At 45.8% G+C, this 24,299-nt stretch overlaps 1 long non-coding RNA gene across 1 annotated transcript in view; it reads left to right on the forward strand.

Annotated features, from left to right (window-relative positions):
* The first annotated feature begins 209 nt into the window (after positions 1-209).
* LOC138371454 (uncharacterized) overlaps positions 210-24,299 on the forward strand; it is an 81,660-nt gene continuing 57,570 nt past the window's right edge. The window contains exons 1-2 of the long non-coding RNA XR_011230488.1: positions 210-458; positions 2,256-2,336. This is a non-coding gene — a long non-coding RNA (uncharacterized lncRNA). The remainder of the gene's footprint in view (positions 459-2,255; positions 2,337-24,299) is intronic.

Genomic DNA, 24,299 nt, shown 5'->3' on the forward strand with positions numbered 1-24,299 from the left:
AATTAATTACAATTTTGCCTAACCTGAAGATTTCGATTAAGTCTTATTAAAGTGAGGATAATGCTGGTATTCAATGTCACGCAGGACAGACGGTCATACATAAGACAATAGGTCTAAACTGTAGGCGGAAGTACGTATATATTCAGATTATGTTGTCAATAAGCATTTAGAGGTGCGTTTGGAATATAAGTAAGCGAAGCTCCATTCGAGAAAAATTGGAACGTCAGTGAAGTGTTATCATTCGTAAACAGTGGAAGGCTGTATCAGAGAGCAGTTGTACAATGTTTTCACAGTGGGGCAACGTTCCTCGAGTTTAGTAATGAACTGCTATTTCTGTCGAATGCTGCTCCAGACGAATCGTAATACGACAGACGTTTTTTTGACTCGACAGATGGCCATTGTTGGAGAGTCCGCCAGGATCAACACTGCAGACGACGCGCTCCCCCGTCAACTACTAGGTTAGTTATTTACTCAGCATTTGTTGTACTTTCCCCCTCTTTATGAGGTATGGCATGTATACCGCAACATTACTAACTGATGTGAAGGAATGTTGTGCGTCTTTTGATCATTGAGACCCGTTAACTATTAACAAATTTGGTGTTTCTCGAGACTCGAGGTGAAATATGTTGACAGTTCCACCAGCTGATCGCTCTTATAAATAACTTATAACTGCGTTGTAAGTGTAGTATTACTAATGTTGATGTAATAATTAACTTATAGAGGTCAAATTTGAATAAATCAGCTGATTTATCCCTTAGTTTCAGACAAATTGGACTATAATGTCGTTTGATTTCTGAAATGAAATTGTACTTCGGTAAACAAATATTATTTTTTATAACACGTATGAGTGCTGTGTGAATAATTGACCTTGAGTGCCATTAGAGTTCTGAAATCAATATATTTTGTCAAAATTATCTTGTAATAATTGTGGCAATCGTCTCAACCATGGCCAGGAGGAATGCAAATTAGCATTAGATAGGCTAACCCTAATGCGCAACACTTACATCTTTGAAGGCAATTTTCTTCCAATTACTTTAGGCATTTCGCCTCCTATTTATCATTGTCCCTGGAACTGTCAGGTAAAAACTTTGTTATCTCTAAGCATGATTGCATTTGTGTATATTATTGAGTAATGCGCAAAATGAATTTCTTAATATCAACATCGAAAGATACAATACTCACCCGGTACGCAACATAAAATGTTTCGAAACTGCATATAACATATTATACCCTGTGCTAATATACTCATGAGTCATATTATCAGAATATAACATGCTCTGCTCCATGCTAATATATTGTTAGGTCTTATGTTCAGCATATAACATGCTGTACTCATTGCTAAATAACTCTTGAGTCACCTGCATATAGCAATGCTATACTCTATGCTAATATACAGTTGGGTCATGTGATCAGCAGTTACACCCACTCAGCGCCTTGGCATGCTGGTGGCCGTGTTATCTGGGCTATCAGTCCCTTGTACTGCGATAATGGTCGCTCTGGAATGTCTATACCAGAGGCTTTCCTTTCTTAAAGCTGACTTGTAATTAGTAAATAATACTCTCATCGTAACTGCGTGCGTAAAAGACTTAGAACCTGTGTGTCCTTGTCTTTGCAGTTAACTTCATCTAGATCCCTATACAAGCCGAACTGTCAGAGATACTTGTAGCCAAGTCTCATTCGAGCTGTGACAACGTCTGTTAGTCTGCGGATTTTGTTACTTGCCCCATACACATGTTTTACTTCACACATTTCATTATGGTGAACAATGGACTTACCAATTCCAGTTTGCACTGTTCTGCTTTCTTCAAATTCATCCAAGAATTCTCGTCTAATGACACTATTAAGGGACCTATTTGATAACTCGGAATTGATAAATAATTCCGTTCAACACTCTTTATTTACTGCAACCTTAGCAAGGGCGTCAACTTTATCATGTTCCTTCAGGCCAATGTGAGAAAGAATCCACAACATTTTGATATTTACCTCCTTGTTTAATATACTCACATGTCGATGTCTGGCTTCAGAGACAAGCACGTTATTATTTGATTGCAAACTGTTTATTGCTAGTAGTGAGGAAAGGGAGTCAGAAATAATTAAGCTGTCTACTTCAGTGTTGTCAATAATTTCGAGTGCTACCAGTATTGCTACCAACTCGGCTTGCATTGTGGATGCCTAGTCACTAACTCTTATACTCCTTTGAATTGTGCTGCCATCGGGTTGATGAGTAATAACAGCACTTCCTGCCCTCCCTATAGGTAACGACGTTTCGGTCCGTCCTGGACCTTTTATACGTCGTAACCTGGAAGAGCGGGAGATGAGGATAAAGAAGATGAAGGGTAAGTGGAGATATAAAAGTATGACAACCGAGCTAACATAAACTCTCTCCGTTACAGCCCCGCTCCTGAGCCAGGTAAGTCCACTACGGGCTCACCATAGCCCGTGCTACTTGGAACTACTTGTTCCAAGTAACACTACTTGGTGCTACTTGTTCAGAGTAGATGAATCTAAAACAACAACAACAATTAACATAAGACTAAAGGAACGCTGGAGAAAGCTTAAAGGCAGCTAAATAATGTAAGCAGAAACGGAAGAGAAATACAAAAAAGAACAAATTTGAAATAAGACAGAGAACCAAAATAGACAGAGATAGGAAGAGAAGAGCAAAAAGGACACATAGTCAAGCCAGATCATGCTTACTGATAACATTAGAGCATTTAACTATGAACTGAGAAAGGCAAAAGTCAACAGCAACAAACCCAAGCTAAGGTTTGTGTTGGGCACGTTGTGTATGAGAGCTGATCCAACAAGGCCCCGTCTCTGGAGATTAAGAGGCGGGAAAGATTACTTTATTTATTTATTTATATACAAGAAAGTACATTGGGTTTATGAGAGTACAGATACTTGAAGTTTGACATTCTTGTACAGCCATTAGCACGCACAGCATTTCCGGCAGATCCTTAATTTAACATATAATTTTAAGAAGGTAATTTCTAGCAAAAAAAAAAGTACAGGTACATTGTAAGAAAGTATAAAAAATACATTGTAAGAAAGTATAAAAAATACATGGTAAAAAAGTATAAAAAATACATGGTAAAAAAGTATAAAAAATACACGGTAAAAAAGTATAAAAAATACATGGTAAAAAAGTATAAAAAATACATGGTAAGAAAATATAAAAAATACATTGAAAGAAAGTATAAAAAATACATGGTAAGAAAGTATGAAAAATACATTGAAAGAAAATATATAAAAATACATGGTAAAAAAAGTATAAAAAAAATACATTGTAAGAATGTATAAAACAATACATTGTATAAGAAATTTGACAGAAAAAAGTAGGTATATTAAAGTAAATTAAAGAGTTATCCACAGGTACATTTTAGCATAATTTGAGGATTATTGCAAGATATAATGAAGCAAACTATGTGTATAACATATAAGATAACAGCAATAATTACAATGGTAAAGTTGTATGGCATAGGTACATATATTGGGGAATTGGGTAGCACTAGATACAGTGCGAGTTTCAACCACTAGGCAGGAAACTATGAAGATGAAATTAGGTATTTTTTGGTTTTATTTTTGAATAGGGCAAAAGTTTGACAGCTGTTCAATTCAATACTTTGGAAGAAGACTAGGCTATAGGATGGTTGGAGTTGCTAACATAAGAAAGCATTGTTAGTGTCATAAAGTTTAATATTTCTTTTGTGTTTTTTAAGTCTGTCATTAAGCGTAAGGCCAGTTTCACCAAGATATTAAAGAGGAAAAAAAAGAGGAGGATGTAGAATGAAGGAATGTCGACCAGATTGTTACGAAGTGCCCGAAACGCTTTGCGTAATAGTGGCTTTAGGCATTGTATGTACTAGCTCTTATCTATAAAGCCAACAAACTTTGTAAAATCTCTTTATGTATGTACCTTTGCCTAAATAAAAATTATTATTATTATTATTATTATTATTATTATTATTATTATTATTATTATTATTATAAGTATTAGTTTATCGAAAGGGAAATTTTATATCAAGAGGACGAAGAGTATGAGAGATTTTATAGGTGAGATACGAAGTGAAAGTGCAACACATGGTTTCTGGTGTTGGAAGTTGGGTTTTAGTGACAGTTCTTTTAGCGTGAAAATTGGCACATTTGATAACATCAATTGACATATTGATGTAAAGGCTTGCTTGCAAAGAAGACAAAATTTCGAATCAAGAAACTATCACAGTTGCTTAGGGCTGGAAGACGATAAGACCTTTCTTAACAGGAGGATGGTTGGAAAAGAAATTAATGTACTGACCACTCACTTCCTTTCACCTCCCCTACCCTCTTCTCTTATATTGATTCTCCTACTCTTCCATATTAAAGGAAGAAACAAAACCTTGGACAGTTGTAATTTAGAGTACTAGAAGCGTTTAGCTGGACATCATTCCATGTGTGTGTACCTTTTAACAGTTGGTACAGCTCTCTCGGCCTAGATCATCATATAAAAAATGTAGAATATAAATACCGGTAGTCATTAATTACCATTCTCATCCAAAACTATATCAACGTTATATTCTTTTGATCTTATATGTGATTAAAAATGAAAACGTATAATTTCACTTTTTGTGGCAGTTTATATAGCGGGAACGGTTATGTGAGAGCAGCACTGCCTCACTTCCTGTTTGGTCTTGTGATTGTTTCCCAAGTGTTAGGGGTACGTAGCCTAAGTTATCGGGGTCCCCCGAGGCCAGTCTCAGACCTTCCTCAGGATGTTACCCACAAAAGTTGCCTATGTCTCGGGTACTTATTTTAATGCTAGGTAAGCAGAGGCATCAGGTGTAAGGAAACGTTCCCAAACATCTGTCCTTCTCTAGAACGTGGGATCTTTGGGCGTGACCGTAGCCAGACAGCACAGCCTACTCTTTTTAATTCAGTTCAGTAATATAATATATTTCTGTTACGCATATTCTCTGCGCTAGTTACTTAAACGTAATTTAATATTTATATATTACAATTTGAAATTAAATTTTACTATTTCCAAAAGTACATGTTTGATAATTTTGAATTGAAGTTTGAGATTTTAATGACGCCATCAATTTATGGAAGTGTTACTATATTAGTGTAGTTGTTAGTGTTCGCTTCATTGATCTTACCTGTAAACTTACACTCGCCTGAGGAGAGTCCATTGCATTCAGTGTACTCACCTATTTGTACTTGCCTATTTGTGCATGCAGGCTCGAAGTGGATCCCGCCTTTCTAGCCATCGGTTGTTTATAGCAATGAGTCCTGTCTTATTTCCCTATCTTATTTACGTTTAAAATTATGAATAGAGTTGGCTTCCACACTGCTCCTTAAGTTTATTCCATTTTTAATAATAATAATAATAATTCCATTTCCCCACTACTCTCACGCTAAAAGAAAACTTCCTAACGTCTCTGTGACTCATCTGAGTTTCCAGCTTCCACCCCATGTCCCCCTCGTTATGTTAGTATTCAGGGTGAACATTTCGTCTATTTCCACTCTGTCAATCCCCGTGAGTATTTTATATATTCCTGTCATATCCTCCCGCCCCCTCCCTCCTTTTTTCTAGTGTCGTCAGAGTCAGTTCCTTCAGTCGCTCTTTATACCCCCATGCCTCGTAACTCTGGGACGAGGCTCATCGCTCGTCCCAGAGTTTATGAATCACTGAATTTCACTGAATCCTCTACGGTTCCTGAGGCTTTCATCTGAATTGCCCAAGTGCATGGGGGGCAATGTGTGAAATCAACAAGTGGTTGTTCGCATCTGTCTTGCTCACGTGGCCCCACAAAGTGAGGTGATTTGATGAAATAACTATGCCCAAGCTCACCACCAAGTGCCGTCGGGACGGTGGGGGAAATAGCCTCGGCTACCATCGTCTTTTGTATGGTCACGGTTGGTCAAGTGATTAAGGTACCAGTTATGCCAGTTGCATAGTGCTCCTGGCTATCTGGGTTCGAGTCACTTTCGGGGTGTGGAGTTTCGGATATGTATATATATATATATATATATGTGTATATATATATATATATATATATATATATATATATATATATATATATATATATATATATATATATATATATAACTGAAAACTCACACCCCAGAAGTGAGTTTGCATATTGCATATTTGCATATTGTCCTGGGGACCATTCAGGCTTGTTCGCATATCATATATATATATATATATATATATATATATATATATATATATATATATATATATATATATATATATATATATATATATATATATATAATGTTGTACCTAGTAACCAGAACACAGTACTCGGCCTACTATGCAAAGCCCGATTTGCCTAATAAGCCTAGTTTTCCTCAATTTATATATTTTTCTATTTTTCTTATAAAATGATTAAGCTATCCATTTGATTATGTATGAGCTCATTTTCATTTAATTTGAGTTAAAACTAACGAAGATATATGGCCGAACCTAACCTAACCTAACCTATCTTAACGTAACCTAAACTAACATAACTAAGTCAATAATTTATGTTCTTAATATAATAATAATTCAAATAAAACAATTGAATTTTTTGGGGGGAAAATAAAGAAAACCACTTGGCCTATTAGGCAAATAGGGCCTTGCATAGTAGGCCATGAAGTGCATTCTGGCTACTAGGTACGACATGCAGACGAGGAGTCACAATAACCTGGCTGAAATATGTTGACCAGACCACACACTAGAAAGTGAAGAGACGACGACGTTTCGGTCCGTCCTAGACCAATCTCAAGTCGATTGTCTACGTCGTCCGTCGACTAGGTACGACATATATATATAATAATAATAATAATAATAATAATAATAATAATAATATAGCAGTCTTAAGTAAAACTACTAGAGACGTCCAACTGTTATGTCAAGACAAATATGAATAGAGGCTTGTAACTGTACCAGTGTATTGTATAACAGGCCCGCGTGCATGATTCACAAGTCAACCCCCGTCCCCCTCCCTCTTCAAGCGCGCTACTTACGTCAGCAGCGGCGACAAAACAGAGCGTTGTGTTACCTGGAGGTTGGTTGGTCAGGTCGGCTGCCTCCCCCACCCATGCCCGCTGACTCAGCCGCCAGGTATGTTGGCGGCGAGTACCAGGAGGCAGCCAGGCGTGAGGAGGCAGGGCGGCGGAGGGTGTGTGTGAGGCGGCCGGACTCTCACGGAGCAGGAAGTCACTATAGGAAAACTTCACGCTATTTCCGCTCCATATGGCTGTCTTGGGCTCCCAAGGGGCTCCCTCGAGTCACTGGTCCAGTCTCCACCGCCTCGCCAAGCCAGCCATCGTCACGCTAAAAGATATAGACCCTTTAAATGCGCAATTAGTCTACCGTTCCATATATTGTTAGTGACGTTGTTGTACACTTGTAAATGAGAACGGGAGTGGCCTTGGAGAGGGAGACAGGAACAAGGGCCGTCATCCGCCTGTCTCCGCCGGCCACTCACCACACTCTACACGTCTCCTCATACCAATTCCTTGTCCTTGTTGTCTTCCTTGCGGGTGTCTTAAGCTTCTAGGCGATTCACTGATAAAATCCAAAGGAGCCTGCATTTGTTATATGAGAAGTATAAGACATGTATAAGATAAAAGGGGCGACATATATGACATATATAAGGACATATATAAGATAAGGGGCATAAAAAGATCAAGGTTTAAGTCTTTTTTTGAGATATAGACAAGAGTTGTTACATTCTTGTACAGCCAGGCAGGTCCCTGGAATACGATCCCCGCCGCGAAGAATCGTTGTTACAACCATGTACACATTTTACTGTTGAGTTAAACAGAGGCTACAGTTAAGGAATTGCGCCCAGTAAATCCTCCCCGGCCAGGATACGAACCCATGACAAAGCGCTCGCGGAACGCCAGGCGAGTGTCTTACCACTGCAGCCACGGAGACTGGTTGCAAGTGTTAAAACAACAAGCAGTCACCTGGTAAATCTCACAAGGTCTAACACTTAAAAGTCCCTTTAGTTTTAGACAAGTTACTTTAGGCTCTAGAATACAAGTCCATTTACTTGTTATGCAAGTTGTAAAGTGTGAATACAGGAGCCGCCACGCCCCCCGCCCCCCCCCCCATCCACCCTTCAAGGTAACCCTCCAGCCCCCCCACCCCCGCACTCAAGGTAACGTGCGTACCTCCGGCCGGAGTGCAAGGAGGTGGAGGGGAAGAATGTGGGGTGGGGGGGGGATAGAGGGGGCAAGGGGCATGGAAGAAAGTAAGGGCAATGAGGGGGAAGAAGAGGAGGGAGTTAAGTCAAGATAATGAGGCGGGGAAAGTTGTGGAGGACAGCGGGAAGGAAGGAGTTGGCGGGGGAGGAAGTGACGCAGGCTGACCAACTCTCTGCTTGACCACACTGACAAGTGGAGCAGGACCAGACGCACTGACGCAGGACAAGGGAGAGTGACGGGGGACAAGGGAGAGTGACGCAGGACAAGGGAGAGTGATGCAGGACAAGGGAGAGTGACGCAGGACAAGGGAGAGTGACGCAGGACAAGGGAGAGTGACGCAGGACAAGGGAGAGTGACGCAGGACAAGGGAGAGTGACGCAGGACAAGGGAGAGTGACGCAAGAATATTGTCAAACTACACCCCTGCCAACACACACACCCTCTAGGAGAAGAGTAAGGGGAGACATGATAACCACCTACAAAATTCTCAGGGGAATTGACAGGATGGACAAAGACAAACTCTTCAACACGGGTGGGACACGAACAAGGGGACACAGGTGGAAACTTAGTACCCCAGATGAGCCACAGAGACATTAGAATTTTTTTCAGTGTCAGAGAAGTTAACAGATGGAATGCATTAGGCAGTGATGTGGTGGAGGCTGACTCCATACACAGTTTCAACTGTAGATGTGATAGAGAGAGAGAGAGAGAGAGAGAGAGAGAGAGAGAGAGAGAGAGAGAGAGAGAGAGAGAGAGAGAGAGAGAGAGAGAGAGAGAGAGGAGAGAGAGAGAGAGAGAGAGAGAGAGAGAGGAGAGAGAGAGAGAGAGAGAGAGAGAGAGAGAGAGAGAGAGAGAGAGAGAGAGAGAGAGAGAGAGAGAGAGAGAGAGAGAGAGAGAGAGAGAGAGAGAGAGAGAGAGAGAGAGAGAGAGAGAGAGAGAGAGAGAGAGAGAGAGAGAGAGAGAGAGAGAGAGAGAGAGAGAGAGAGAGAGAGAGAGAGAGAGAGAGAGAGAGAGAGAGAGAGAGAGAGAGAGAGAGAGAGAGAGAGAGAGAGAGAGAGAGAGAGAGAGAGAGAGAGAGAGAGAGAGAGAGAGAGAGAGAGAGAGAGAGAGAGAGAGAGAGAGAGAGAGAGAGAGAGAGAGAGAGAGAGAGAGAGAGAGAGAGAGAGAGAGAGAGAGAGAGAGAGAGAGAGAGAGAGAGAGAGAGAGAGAGAGAGAGAGAGAGAGAGAGAGAGAGAGAGAGAGAGAGAGAGAGAGAGAGAGAGAGAGAGAGAGAGAAGGGAGTTAAGGGGGTGAGAAACAGACAAGCACAAATATCAGTAGATCGCGTTATTGATCTGTAAGTCAAATGACTGGTTGGTAATACTGAAGTATGAAGGACACGTCAACCTTAGGGGCTTACTAATGTGGTCTTACCTAACATGTTGGGCGCCAGCAGTGTTGGAGCCAGCACTGTTGGAGCCAGCAGTGTTGGAGCCAGCAGTGTTGGAGCCTGCAGTGTTGGAGCCAGCACTGTTGGCGCCAGCAGTGTTGGAGCCAGCAGTGTTGGAGCCTGCAGTGTTTGGCACCAGCAGTGTTGGAGCCAGCAGTGTTGGAGCCAGCAGTGTTGGCGCCAGCAGTGTTGGAGCCAGCAGTGTTGGAGCCAGCAGTGGTGGAGCCAGCAGTGGTGGAGCCAGCAGTGTTGGAGCCAGCAGTGGTGGAGCCAGCAGTGGTGGAGCCAGCAGTGTTGGAGCCAGCAGTGTTGGAGCCAGCAGTGTTGGAGCCAGCAGTGTTGGAGCCAGCAGTGTTGGAGCCAGCAGTGTTGGAGCCAGCGTCACACAATGGCTGCCGGCCTCCTTTGTGTGTTGTCATATCTGCCTTTAAAGCAATTGATGGAGTATGCGTCAACTATTTCCCCTGCTGCTTCCTTCCTCTTGAAATGTTTCCTCGCACCTGCGGCCCGCCGCCTGCGTCTCTTGCTTCCCTCCACATATCTTGCCGCCTTCCTGCTACACCTCAGCACTCTCTTTGTATCTGTTCTATGAACATAAGAACATAGGCAACTACAGAAGGCCTATTGGCCCATACGAGGAAGCTCCTATCTATAACCACCCAATCCCACTCATATACATGTCCAACCCGCGCTTGAAACAATCGAGGGACCCCACCTCCACCACGTTACACGGTAATTGGTTCCACAAATCAAAAATGAACGTTCCTATGTAGGAAACCTACATAGGTTCCTATGTAGGAAACCTACATAGGAACGTGCCCCGGTGCTAGCATTAGCATCCCTGATCAGTACAAGCGAACTGTTGTTGATGCTTACGTCACGTGTGCACTGATCTCGATGGCTCCATTAGGAAGCAGGTTGACGAGAAAGACAGTAAAGTGAGACGTGTCCCTGTCAACCAGCCCGGCCTTACAGGACAAGCGTCAGTCTTGTCAAGTGGTCTTGCCAAGCCTGAAGCATTCGAACCTCGGCCACCCACCTAACCTATCGAGGCCGATGCTCATTACAAGTTAGGGAAAAATCCTGACAGACATTAACTGACAAATGTTGCACTATCAACTCTGACTACAAAATGCAGCTGACCATTTGATGCTGAAGAACTGTTTCGACACATTGAGAGAGATAAATGTTGTTTAAGATTCGCTACTCAGAACGATAAGTTCCGGTAGCACGGGCTATGGTGAGCCCGAAAGAGATAAATGTCGTGTATGCCCTTACATACCCGCCCCGGGGAAGTGTCAACCTCCGCGTTTTCAATATATATGCAGGACGACAGCATCCCTTTCAAGGTTCCGAAATGTGCACAAATAAAACTCTATTAAAGATGACATCATTTCTGCACACAACCAGACCATCATCAGAGAGATCCTGGTCAGTTGCACCTAAATAATAAAGAGATATAGCAACAATGATTGACCTGGACATAACAGAAGTCCTTCCCATCAAACACTCATCCCATGATCATCAGACAGCTTGTCCTTGATCTCCAGGAGACCTGGCGTAACATCCAGGTGGAGGGCCCCAGAGAAGGCCTCGGGCAGAGTCCAGGTGGAGGGCTCCAGAGAAGGCCTCGGGCAGGGTCCAGGTGGAGGGCCCCAGAGAAGGCCTCGGGCAGGGTCCAGGTGGAGGGCCCCAGAGAAGGCCTCGGGCAGGGTCCAGGTGGGGGGCCCCAGAGAAGGCCTCGGGCAGGGTCCAGGTGGAGGGCCCCAGAGAAGGCCTCGGGCAGGGTCCAGGTGGAGGGCCCCTGACAGAGCTCCTGCAGACAGTAAGGGGGGGGGGGGAGACATTCTATCACTCCTCTATATTTTGACAATTTAAAAATTTAAATTATCAGTTAAGAGGTATATTGCTGAAGACTAAATCCCACATCAGAAGATGAGCAGACGACGACGTTTCGGTCCCTCATGGACCATTATCAAGTCGATCGTCACGCTCGACTTGATAACGGTCCATGACGGACCGAAACATGGTCGTCTGCTCATCTGGTGTGGGATTTAGGCCTCATATCTTCAGCCACGTTGTTGGAACTCTTCGTCTGCGACTTCGTTGTACAATTTTCCATTCTAACTACAGTTATTTCGATTACAAATGTTTGGAGCCGGAATCTCTAATATCTCCGACTACTGAAAGCTTGAACAGCATAACTACTTTGAGGTTACATCCTTGTTACCTTCCGGGTCAGCCCTTGCGAGTAGTGACGTCACATGTAAATATTGATTTCTGGAGGCGTGAGTCTGTGGCCGGACGCGGACATGCCGCCTCTGCTGCTGCTGCTGCTGTCGCTGCTGCCGCTGCTGCTGCTCCTGCTGCTCCTGCTGCTCCCACTTCCTAAAGTTGTTGTGTGTGTGTGTGTACTTACCTAATTGTTTAATTGTACTTACCTAATTGTGCTTGCGGGGGTTGAGCTCTGGCTGTTTGGTGCCGCCTCTCAACCGTCAATCAACAGGTGTACAGGTTCCTGTGTGTGTGTGTGTGTGTGTGTGTGTGTGTGTGTGTGTGTGTGTGTGTGTGTGTGTGTGTAGACATGTCGCATGCTACTCTATACGTACATGATGACGTTGCCTGTGTGTACACTCTACAGCCCGTCCTCCTAAGGTCACCCAACGTTAAGAAAACGGCCAGTGTAAAGTGTCCTCTCCTAACCCGCCAGAGGACCCAAAACAAAAAACGGGAAAGTACGTCACTTTCGCCAGTTACTTTCATTTTCTAGTACGACAATTTTTGTCCTTAAGTAACGCATACGTGCGAAAAGCGACGTTCTTGGTAGGAGGCCAGGTTGTGTCGACGCTTGCTACTCTTCACGATCTTGTTACCAGTAGTTACTATCTATCTACCAGTAGTTACAACTATCTACCAGTAGTTACAACTATCTACCAGTAGTTACAACTATCTACCAGTAGTTACAACTATCAGGCATCAGTAGTCACCTGGAATCAGTAGTCTTCAGCGATAGTTGTAAGTTGTGGCGGCTTGTTGTGGGAAAAACATTCCAGCCTCAGCTCCAAGTATAAACTTGGGAGGTCCTGTTGCTCAAGGTTTAGTTTAGGTTTATTATGCACCCCATACCCATCCCGTGGGTGGTGGTGGACCCCATACCCATCCCGTGGGCGGTGGTGGTGGATCCCATACCCATCCCGTGGGTGGTGGTGGTGGATCCCATACCCATCCCGTGGGCGGTGGTGGTGGACCCCATACCCATCCCGTGGGTGGTGGTGGACCCCATACCCATCCCGTGGGCGGTGGTGGTGGACCCCATACCCATCCCGTGGGCGGTGGTGGTGGATCCCATACCCATCCCGTGGGTGGTGGTGGTGGATCCCATACCCATCCCGTGGGCGGTGGTGGTGGACCCCATACCCATCCCGTGGGTGGTGGTGGACCCCATACCCATCCCGTGGGCGGTGGTGGTGGACCCCATACCCATCCCGTGGGCGGTGGTGGACCCCATACCCATCCCGTGGGTGGTGGTGGACCCCATACCCATCCCGTGGGTGGTGGTGGATCCCATACCCATCCCGTGGGCGGTGGTGGATCCCATACCCATCCTCTGCAACCCAGAGACCCAGGCCTCAGCAACCCAGAGACCCAGGCCTCAGCAACCCAGAGACCCAGGCCTCAGCAACCCAGAGACCCAGGCCTCAGCAACCCAGAGACCCAGGCCTCAGCAACCCAGAGACCCAGGCCTCAGCAACCCAGAGACCCAGGCCTCAGCAACCCAGAGACCCAGGCCTCAACAACCCAGAGACCCAGGCCTCAGCAACCCAGAGACCCAGGCCTCTGCAACAATGAAAGGTTACACAAGATCACTTCCATCAATTCCCGTTGTCGGGAACACGAAGCCTGTAATTAGGCTTATCGAGCCCCCCCCCCTCCCCCCAGGCCCATTGTCCAAGATGACCTTCCTCAAGATGCAAAGCACAACAGTTATCTAGCTCCCGGGTACCTGTTTTATGGCTTAATTAACAGATGCATCAGGTGGAAGGAAAGGTGCACAACCGTTGTTCTCCCGCCCTAGGGTTAAACCCGGGTCCCTCGTCGAGTATGGGCCGAGGACGAAGATTACTGTGCTACTGCCCTCCCCCAATAATTGGAAAAATGTGTGTGTGTGTACTCACCTAGTTGTACTCACCTAGTTGTGTTTGCGGGGGTTGAGCTCTGGCTCTTTGGTCCCGCCTCTCAACCGTCAATCAACAGGTGTACAGATTCCTAGCTGAGCCTATTGGGCTCTATCATATCTACACTTGAAACTGTGTATGGAGTCAGCCTCCACCACATCACTTCCTAATGCATTCCATTTGTCAACCACTCTGACATTAAAAAAGTTCTTTCTAATATCTCTGTGGCTCATTTGGGCACTCAGTTTCCACCTGTGTCCCCTTGTGCGTGTTCCCCTTGTGTTAAATTGACTGTCTTTATCTACCCTATCAATTCCCTTCAGAATCTTGAATGTGGTGATCATGCCCCCCCTAACTCTTCTGTCTTCCAGCGAAGTGAGGTTTAATTCCCGTAGTCTCTCCTCGTAGCTCATACCTGCTTTCATACCTCTCACTGTATTTCCCACTTCTATACTTCCCTTCACCCTTGCCTCTCCTTCCTCTTTACTCCCAAAAACAACAAGAACTAGACTTTATAAGCTGCGAGACAGGAACTCAGCGTTATATATACTATCAGACGTTGAGAGACAAATAAACAGCCTTTTGGGCAAATAATTTAGTTGTAATTTGTTTGAGAGGCTTGGAACACCAGTTTTTTTGTTCTACCACAGACGTGGCCACATGTTTACAATGCTATCCAGCATATATACATTTTGTTGTGTCGTCCATAGACAGGATGAGAGATGTGTTACAGAGGAAGAGCAGTGTGGGGCCATCATCATGCTAGGTGTGGTGATAAGGGTGGTGAGCGTGTCATTCCTCCCCTCGTGTAGCTGAGAGTACATCTGCTCTCACTATCACCCCGCCTGCTGGTGGTGGTGGTGGTCTTATCTGTGTCAGGTGTCCAGAGTAACCACTCTACACCTCTGGCCACGAGTACTGGCCCGAGCCTTGACAACTGCAGTACTGTGGCCACGAGTGCTGGCCCGAGCCTTGACAACTGCAGTACTGTGGCCACGAGTGCTGGCCCGAGCCTTGACAACTGCAGTACTGTGGCCACGAGTGCTGGCCCGAGCCTTGACAACTGCAGTACTGTGGCCACGAGTGCTGGCCCGAGCCTTGACAACTGCAGTACTGTGGCCACGAGTGCTGGCCCGAGCCTTGACAACTGCAGTACTGTGGCCACGAGTGCTGGCCCGAGCCTTGACAACTGCAGTACTGTGGCCACGAGTGCTGGCCCGAGCCTTGACAACTGCAGTATCTGTGGCCACGAGTGCTGGCTCGAGCCTTGACAACTGCAGTACTGTGGCCACGAGTGCTGGCCCGAGCCTTGACAACTGCAGTACTGTGGCCACGAGTGCTGGCCCGAGCCTTGACAACTGCAGTACTGTGGCCACGAGTGCTGGCCCGAGCCTTGACAACTGCAGTACTGTGGCCACGAGTGCTGGCCCGAGCCTTGACAACTGCAGTACTGTGGCCACGAGTGCTGGCCCGAGCCTTGACAACTGCAGTACTGTGGCCACGAGTGCTGGCCCGAGCCTTGACAACTGCAGTACTGTGGCCACGAGTGCTGGCCCGAGCCTTGACAACTGCAGTACTGTGGCCACGAGTGCTGGCCCGAGCCTTGACAACTGCAGTACTGTGGCCACGAGTGCTGGCCCGAGCCTTGACAACTACAGGACTATACCTGGAGTATGCCGGGAGAGGGTTCTGGGAGCTCTGCTACTTCGTGAACTCGGCCTCGGGCCAGGCTTTACTTGTGATAACTTGATGTAAAATATATTGCTTAGAGCAGCAGCCTGCAGACTCCCATATACTTCACAGCCTTGTTGACCCGTCACTTCTTGCAGGAACTTGTCTAATGTTGTCTTGAACATGTCCACTTTAGTTTCTGGCAATATATGTTTTATTTGTTGGGAAGATATTGAACAGCCGTGGATCTCTGATGTTCATAATGTTCTCCGACTGTGCATTTGGCACCTCTGCTCTTCACTGCCTCTGTTCTGCATTTCCTGCCACATATTTCGCTTCTATATGTTGTTATTTTACTGTATAAAGTTGGGAACTGGCCTTTCAGGACTTTCAGTGTATATGTTATGTGATAATTCTCTCGCCTCCTTTCTAGAGAGAACATTTTCATTTTGATTTTCTTCGAAAGCCTCCGTGATGTCAGTGGTTGAGTAATTGCGAAAGACGTGATCTTCCCGCTTTAGATCCCTGTAGACCTGGGTGGCGATTAAGGCCATTGTTCTCCATAAAACTAGAGATTTGACTCCTAATCACTCTTTCAACTGCCCCCCCGAGCCGACCCTAGACGACGGGTACCCGAGCTAACGACGACCACCTCTCCCAAGACCCTAACGCTATGTTAGATTATGGTCCGCCAGGCACAGTATTGACCCACTTAACACGACCTACACATGATGAATTGACGTCAGGACTAGTGTTCCAACACTCCACACCCACCACAAGACCCCCGCCCTGTCCTCTCTCAAGTCCTCAACCTCATACTCTATGCGCCCTCCTCACTCCTGCATTTAAACTGCGCTCTCTCTCTCTCACACACACACACCCTGAATGCCCCTGTTACCTAGCAGTAAATAGGTACCTGGGAGTTAGTCAGCTGTTACGGGCTGCTTCCTGGGGGTGTGTGTGTGGTGTGGAAAAAAATAGTAAACAGTTGATTGACAGTTGAGAGGCGGGCCGAAAAAACAAAGCTCAACCCCCGCAAACACAACTAGGTGAATACACACACACACACACACACACACACACACACACACACACACACACACACACACACACACACACACACACACACACACACACACACAAATGGCCAGCAGGCGGGAGTGGAGGAAGTACAGAAGACAAAGAACAGAGGCCAACAGAAGCAGATACAACAGAGCTAGGAACGATTACATTAACATAAGACGAACATCGGAAAGGGACTATGAGAACGATATTGCAATCAAAGCGAAAAAAACCTAAGTTACTACACAGTCATATAAGAAGAAAAATGTCGGTGAACGACCAAGTGACAAGACTAAGGAAGACAGAGGGGGCATATACTGAAAGTGACAAGGAAATCTGCGAGGCACTGAATGCCAGTTTCCATGGAGTGTTCACTACCGAGCCTGAGCAGCTCCCATTGTTGGAAGGGGTTACCCTAGATGAAAGACTATCAGATATAGAGGTGACAGCAGAGGAGGTAATGAAACAGTTGACAACTCTAGATGCAACTAAAGCAGTTGGACCAGACAAAGTATCACCGTGGATACTAAAAGAAGCAGCACAGGCCCTCAGCGTGCCTCTGGCAATGATCTTTAATGAGTCACTTATGTCAGGAGAATTGCCCAGTTGCTGGAAGAAGGCAAATGTCGTGCCGATCTTCAAGAAAGGTGATAGGGAGGAGGCACTTAACTATAGACCTGTATCACTGACAAGCATCCCCTGTAAAATACTGGAAAGAATAATTAGGCTACGACTGGTTGCACACCTGGAGAACATTAGGTTTGTGAACAAACATCAACATGGGTTCTGGACAGGGAAATCGTGCCTAACAAACCTTCTAGAATTCTATGATAAAATAACGAGGATAAGACAGGACAGAGATGGTTGGGCAGACTGCATATTTCTGGACTGCCAAAAAGCCTTTGATACAGTACCGCACATGAGACTGCTGTTCAAGCTCGAGAGGCAGGCGGGGGTGGGGGGAAAGGTCCTAGCATGGATAAGGAACTACCTAACAGGAAGGAGCCAAAGAGTTACGGTAAGGGGCGAGAAGTCGGACTGGCGAACAGTAACAAGTGGAGTACCACAAGGATCGGTGCTGGGACCAATTATATTTCTCGTATATGTTAACGACATGTTTACAGGCGTAGAGTCCTACATGTCGATGTTTGCGGATGATGCAAAGTTGATGAGAAGAGTTGTGACAGATGAGGATTGCAGGATCCTCCAAGAGGACCTGAACAGATTGCAGAGATGGTCAGAGAAATGGCTACTAGAATTCAACACGAGCAAATGTAAAGTTATGGAAATGGGACTAGGAGATAGGAGACCAAAGGGACAGTACACAATGAAGGGGAACAGCCTACCTGTAACGACGCGTGAAAGAGACCTGGGGGTGGACGTAACACCTAATCTATCTCCTGAGGCACATATTAATAGGATAACGACAGCAGCGTACTCTACACTGGCAAAAGTTAGAACATCATTCAGAAACCTAAGTAAGGAGGCATTTAGGGCGCTTTACACTGCCTACGTAAGGCCAGTCTTAGAGTATGCCGCCTCATCATGGAGTCCCCATCTGAAGAAGCATATAATGAAACTGGAAAAGGTTCAGAGGTTTGCAACGAGACTCGTCCCAGAGCTACGAGGGATGGGGTATGAGGAGCGCCTGAGGGAACTGTGCCTTACGACACTAGAAAGAAGAAGGGAGAGGGGGGACATGATAGGAACGTATAAGATACTCAGAGGGATTGACAGAGTGGACATAGACGAAATGTTCACACGGAATAGTAACAGAACGAGAGGACATGGATGGAAGCTTGAAACTCAGATGAGTCACAGAGATGTTAGGAAGTTTTCTTTTAGCGTGAGAGTAGTGGGGAAATGGAATGCACTTCAGGAACAGGTTGTGGAAGCAAATACTATTCATAATTTTAAAACCAGGTATGATAGGGAAATGGGACAGGAGTCATTGCTGTAAACAACCGATGCTCGAAAGGCGGGATCCAAGAGTCAATGCTCGATCCTGCAGACACAACTAGGTGAGTACAACTAGGTGAGTACACACACACACACACACACACACACACACACACACACACACACACACACACACACACACACACACACATATATAATATATATATAATAATGTATGTATATGTAGCCTTTAGGGCAATTCGATGTTACCTTCAACCTCGTTCCGATAGTTCAGCGACGGCGCTGGAACCAATCGTATTGGCGTTTGCCTTTCCATTGGAGACTTTCGGCACCGTGGAAAGTGGGGGAGGGGGCCTGCTGCATGGGTAACAGCTTCTCCCCCTCATATCAACCTACCCTGGCTTTGCGCCCTGAAGAAGCCACTCCAGACCGACAACTCTATAGTCTCCTGAGACTAACTGATGGATGCCTAAAACTAATACCTTCCGCGAACTTTGATCCCCGGGTGAGCCGCGCGTCCGCTGAGCTCCGGTGACAGTTTTTGTGTACAAGTTAGTAGTAATCAAGTAAGAATTTCTAGAATAACGGGGAGCGCGGGAGGCCAGCGTGAGTCATAGATAGAGAAGATAACGGTTATCATGGAGGTGAGAGAACTTTGACGCTGATGGTATGATTCACAACCTGCCGGCATACCCACACTCATTCCCTTCCCTCCCCACTGCCAGCATACCCCAACACTCTCCCCTCCCCACTACCAGCATACCCCAACACCCTGCCCATCCTCCCCCAACCCATTATTTATATTTACTATAAAAATATTATTTAACAGCGCTAAAGCGATTAACAAATCAAATTAGGCTGCAGAGTGTGTTAACCTCACCCCCCCCCCCCCCCGCGTGTCTCTGCGAACACACTCTTAATTTATTTAAATCGACAATTTTATATTTTAATAATTAATGTAACCAGTGTTTAAATTGTCTTCAAGTACGTTTATTGAGACGATAAAATACTTCTCAGAGGGATAGAGTAGCTTATCTTCTAAGTAAGCTTATAAGTAGCTTATACTTATAATCTTATAAGTAGCTTATAGTAGATATCTTAAGTTGTCTTACCTTACCTTACCTTACCTTACCTTACCTTGGCTGAGGGGATTATCATCGAAATCGATTAGCCCCGAAATCATGTCAAAATAACAGTGCTCTCACATATATGTGACCGTCAGTGTGTGTTATAGTCTTATCCGAGGTATTTATAGAGGTGTACAGGTCTCGCACGCTCTAATAGGCTCTTTGTTAAAATCAATTGGAACAATGAGAGGATTCGAACCCTCGACCAGGGTACTCCTCTCATCGCTCCAGATGATTTTCTCAGTGACATATTACGTTCATGTGACTGTGCACGTGTATGGTGTTTGTTGGTAATATTGTCCTGGGGTGAGGTTGTAACACTGTAAAAGTGTTTGGTTTAGTTTATTTAAAATATATATAGTATATGAGTCAGAGACAAGGATTTGAGAAGGCGCCAGGTTGTCGGCCTGAGTCTCACACCTTGAAGTGTTAATGACCTCAAGTGACCTGAGGTCAGATCATGCGAATTTCACCTTGCTTCTGCTAATCTTATAATTGGAGCCTGGTAGCCTTCAAACATGCCGACGTTTAAGGAGTGGCTTGGTAGAGTGCCTGAGGCTATCTACTTGTGGGCGGAGTTAGTTACTAGGTTCCCCAATATATACTCGGAGAACAGAGCATTAACAAGAAGGGAGAAGAACAGCAGCCAGCAGAGGAGAGAAGACGGCCTAGCCAGGGAGGCTGTCGGCCGGCAGGGCAGGACAGTCTCTGTCAACTACAGACCCCCCCCCCCTCTCAATCCAGCTATAGGCAGACACTTGGTGAGTTGAGCATTAAGGTGACTTGGTTGTGTTTACAAATGTTGTGTGAGAAGCAGGGGCAGACAGTTGTAGGGTTCTCAAATTCTTGGATGATGACTCACTTTGAATATTAATCTTTAACATTTTAATTGAATTGCTTAAATTATGATACTTATCATGTGAAATATAATTGAAGTTATTATTTAAATGGTCTTTACCTTTGTTCCCTAGAGTTTTTGAGTTAAGATGAGAAAGCCTCTGCGGTTTCATGATTTAATGAGTACATGATACCGATGGAACAGACTAATAATGACCTCGTGTTAACATCTTTGAGAATTTGGTTATACAGACAAGTTCCATTCCTTGTCTTGTATGGAATGGTCTTGAATGGATGGTGGCAGCATTTCCTATTTCTTCTTCTACTATCTATTTCGTCTTCTACTATCTATTTCGTCTTCTACTATCTACGTCTTCTACTTCTTCTACTCACTTCCTACTTACTCGTCATTCTACTTCCCCCACCCCCCCCGTTACAAGGTGCAAGTCTCTCCCAGGCGCTTGTCACCTGTCATAAGGGTCATGTTGTAGGAGGGAAGCACGGGACATGTGCTCTCAGTACACACACTGATGGCATCACATTTTCCACCATCAGTTTCATCAGGCATTGTTCCCCCCCAGTTGGTATGGCAGCCCAGGTGATGCTGGAGGATGCTGCAGTCCTCAGCATCCTTCCGGGGGGGGGGGGGGGGGCTCGCCTCCTGAGAACATGCTTGGATAGCTCTGTATTGCCTCCAGCAGGTGATGTTAACAGTAAACATTAACGGGACTAACACCCATCCCTGAGGCCCCCCCCGCCCTGTTAGTTACTTCCCTCTAGGCTCATAACTTTCCCTCCCCTCACAGTCTTCCCTCCCTCCCTCCCTCCCTCACATGTACCCAGTGACCTCGTCTCCTGCTCTTCACTCTACACAGCCGCTGACCTCGGCTTGTCGTGTGTTTTGTAATCATTGTTCTTGGCCGCCTACACTCTCTTGTGTTGAGTCGTGTGGAAGAGGCAGACAGGTGGAGGGAGGGTGACTGACAGGTGGAGGGAGGGTGGCAGACAGGTGGAGGGAGGGTGGCTGACAGGTGGAGGGAGGGTGGCAGACAGGTGGAGGGAGGGTGGCTGACAGGTGGAGGGAGGGTGGCAGACAGGTGGAGGGAGGGTGGCAGACAGGTGGAGGGAGGGTGACTGACAGGTGGAGGGAGGGTGGCAGACAGGTGGAGGGAGGGTGGCTGACAGGTGGAGGGAGGGTGACTGACAGGTGGAGGGAGGGTGGCAGACAGGTGGAGGGAGGGTGGCTGACAGGTGGAGGGAGGGTGGCAGACAGGTGGAGGGAGGGTGGCAGACAGGTGGAGGGAGGGTGGCTGACAGGTGGAGGGAGGGTGGCAGACAGGTGGAGGGAGGGTGACAGACAGGTGGAGGGAGGGTGACAGACAGGTGGAGGGAGGGTGACAGACAGGTGGAGGGAGGGTGACAGACAGGTGGAGGGAGGGTGACAGACTGTACCAGACTCCCCACGGTGTATACTGTACTAGACAGATATAACAAGGAGGAATAGATTTCAAGGTCTGGTTGGTACTGCCTCTGTCCCCTCTGTCCTCTTTACCCCTGGCTGTTAGAGAGAGAGAGCAGACGGCTGTCTCTTTCTGTCTCATAATGTCTATTACTGTCACTCTCTCTCTGCCTTACTGTCACTCTCTCTCTGATGTAACAACTTTATTACAAGTTGTAACAAGCGGAAAGTAGAGACAGTTTCGGTTTGTGTTTCCAGGGTCTCTCCCTGTCTCTTATTCTCTCTCTCTCTCTCTCTCTCTCTCTCTCTCTCTCTCTCTCTCTCTCTCTCTCTCTCTCTCTCTCTCTCTCTCTCTCTCTCTCTCAATAGTAAATGTCTTAATACCCAATAACACATGTCTACATTAAAATAAATATTGATATAATACATATAACATGTGTTAAGAGGCGCTCGTGTGCGTACATAATGTACATGTTAATATGTGACCAAAGCTGGCAGCGGCCACTGCCTTTTTTTGAGTAAAGAGGAAGGAGAGGCATAGGTGAAGGGAAGTATAGAAGTGGGAAATACAGTGAGAGGTATGAAAGCAGGCGGGCTGTCCGCCTGCTTTCTTGCGGTCATTTGTTCTAGGTAGCGAATCTTAAACAACAATAATAACATGACGATGTTACTATCTTCATGCTGGTAGCATAGTGGTCCTTGAATGAGGAGTCCTTTTGTGGGTATTAAGGTAGAAAATCGTATTTTGAGAGAGGACTGACTGACTGGCTTGATTCTGTTTACCATACATAGTCTGTACCCCCCCCCCCTCCCTCAAGAGAGATACAGGTTATGTGCCAGTGCCAGGCCAGTGCCTGGTGCACTCAGCGCCACACACTTGGTGCACACAGCACCACACACTTGGTGCACATCACTTGCTCCCTCGCCACTTTCCACTGCTGGCGGCGCCATCTGTCGGTGGTAAACCGTCTCCGAAGATGTGTTCGCCACAACGAGTGAAAGTTTCCCGCCCCGTGTGTGTGTGTGTGTGTGTGTGTGTGTGTGGCAATATGGGAATAACTAACTACGCATTAAACCAAATATTTTGAGTTTGTATCTTAATTTAAATTTAATAATATTGAATAATAATATTTTTAATAGCGGCATTAACTAATTCTTAGATTCATAAAGGAAGAGTTAAAGTAAATTATTTTAGAACATCTGTCCATTAGTCCGGCGTATTGGCATTTAGACTTGGGCGAAATTGCTTCAGAAATTTTAGTACGGGAGAGATATACCTGGCCACTGGTATACGGGAGAGATATACCTGGCCACTGGTATACGGGAGAGATATACCTGGCCACTGGTATACGGGAGAGATATACCTGGCCACTGGTATACGGGAGAGATATACCTGGCCACTGGTATACGGGAGAGATATACCTGGCCACTGGTATACGGGAGAGATATACCTGGCCACTGGTATACGGGAGAGATATACCTGGCCACTGGTATACTGGAGAGATATACCTGGCCACTGGTATACGGGAGAGATATACCTGGCCACTGGTATACTGGAGAGATATACCTGGCCACTGGTATACGGGAGAGATATACCTGGCCACTGGTATACTGGAGAGATATACCTGGCCACTGGTATACGGGAGAGATATACCTGGCCACTGGTATACTGGAGAGATATACCTGGCCACTGGTATACGGGAGAGATATACCTGGCCACTGGTATACTGGAGAGATATACCTGGCCACTGGTATACGGGAGAGATATACCTGGCCACTGGTATACTGGAGAGATATACCTGGCCACTGGTATACAGGAGTGATATACCTGGCCACTGGTATACTGGAGAGATATACCTGACCACTGGTATACTGGAGAGATATACCTGACCACTGGTATACTGGAGAGATATACCTGGCCACTGGTATACGGGAGAGATATACCTGGCCACTGGTATACGGGAGAGATATACCTGGCCACTGGTATACTGGAGAGATATACCTGGCCACTGGTATACGGGAGAGATATACCTGGCCACTGGTATACTGGAGAGATATACCTGGCCACTGGTATACAGGAGTGATATACCTGGCCACTGGTATACTGGAGAGATATACCTGACCACTGGTATACGGGAGAGATATACCTGGCCACTGGTATACAGTAGTGATATACCTGGCCACTGGTATACTGGAGAGATATACCTGGCCACTGGTATACAGTAGTGATATACCTGGCTACTGGTATACGGGAAAGATATACCTGGCCACTGGTATACAGTAGTGATATACCTGGCCACTGGTATACTGGAGAGATATACCTGGCCACTGGTATACAGTAGTGATATACCTGGCCACTGGTATACGGGAAAGATATACCTGGCCACTGGTATACAGTAGTGATATACCTGGCCACTGGTATACGGGAAAGATATACCTGGC

The sequence above is a fragment of the Procambarus clarkii genome, chromosome 35 (genome assembly GCF_040958095.1).
Source record: "Procambarus clarkii isolate CNS0578487 chromosome 35, FALCON_Pclarkii_2.0, whole genome shotgun sequence".
Taxonomy (NCBI): domain Eukaryota; kingdom Metazoa; phylum Arthropoda; class Malacostraca; order Decapoda; family Cambaridae; genus Procambarus; species Procambarus clarkii.